This window comes from Apteryx rowi, unplaced genomic scaffold, assembly GCF_003343035.1.
Source record: "Apteryx rowi isolate R43461 unplaced genomic scaffold, aptRow1 scaffold_1017, whole genome shotgun sequence".
NCBI lineage: Eukaryota > Metazoa > Chordata > Aves > Apterygiformes > Apterygidae > Apteryx > Apteryx rowi.
Genome location: NW_020447217.1, coordinates 200,167 through 201,493, shown reverse-complemented (window position 1 = coordinate 201,493; position 1,327 = coordinate 200,167).

The window sequence follows — 1,327 nt, the reverse complement described above, 5'->3', positions numbered from 1 at the left end:
GATGGGCACCATGGGGCGATGGGCGATGTGGGGCAACGGGTGTCGTGGGGCGATGGACGCCGTGGGGCGAGGAACACGCCAGGGCCATGGTTGCCGTGGGGCGATGGCCGCCCCCGTCCCCTCCCGTCCCGCTCTGCAGTGCGGGGGCTCGGGGCGGCGGAGCCGGAGCTGCAGCCGCGGCCTAATTGCTTCCATGTGCGGCCAAGGAGGCGCCGGAGGGGGAGCCCAGGCGTCCGGGGGAGCCGAGGCATCCGGGCGGCTCCCTTTCCCGCGTGCGGCTCCGGGGACCCTGGCCCCCGTCGGAGCCCCCCGATCCCGTCCGCTGTGGGCGGCCGCGGACCTGGGCCCCGAGTGGGCGCCGCGCCCGGACGCCTGGGTCCCGCCCGGCCCCGGCTGTTCCCGCGGGGCTGGATTGGGGCCACGGGTCCCGGCAGCTCCGGGGGACCCAGGCGTCCGGGCGGCGGTGCCAGGCTGCCGTCGCGGGACCGCGGCGAGGGAAAGTCCCTTGGCTGCGAGGTTTCTTCGGAAAAGGGGAACTGGGAGGGGCCGGAGGCCGCCGTCCTTGTCCCCATCCATGTTCGCACCAGGGCAGGACCCATCGACCGCGGCCTCGGGGCTGCCGGGGTGGAAAATCCAATGGAGTTGCGTGCTGGGTCCGGACGCCTGGGTCCATCTCGGCTCTGGGGGGGGGGGGGCGGTGGAGGCAACGGGGAGCCCCGGACGCCTGGGTCCCTGGGCAGGAGGGTGGGGCCGCCCCGGAAGAGCCGGGGGCACCCAGCCCCCTCCCCACGCGGCGCTTGGCCGGCAGCCCGGACGCCTGGGTCCTCTCCCCGCTCCCAGGCACTGGGGGCGGGAGCGGGGCGGACTGGGAAGCCGGACGCCTGGGTCCCCTCCCGGACGCCTGGGTCCCCTCCCGGCTGGGCGAGGAGAGGGGGCAGGAGCCCGTCCCCCTCCTGCCTGCACACGCGCGTCCTCGTGCGCACGCCCATGCCGGACCCGCGCGTTGATCCCGTCCCCATCCGCAGGTGCCGACGCCGACATGGCCCAGGTGCTGCGCGGGGACTCCGGCTTCCCAGGTGGGACAGGGCGGGGAGCCGCCGGACGCCTGGGCCCCCGCCGGGTGGGACTGGGGGGAGGCTCTGGGGATGGTGGGGCCTGGACGCCTGGGTCCCGGTGGGATGGGGAGGGGGTTCCCCGGCCCCCGGACGCCTGGATCCAGGTGGGATGGGGAGGGGGTTCCCTGACCCCGGACGCCTGGATCCGGGTGGGATGGGGAAGGGAGTTTCCTGGACACCTGGATCCCGGTGGGATGGGGAGGGGGTTCCCC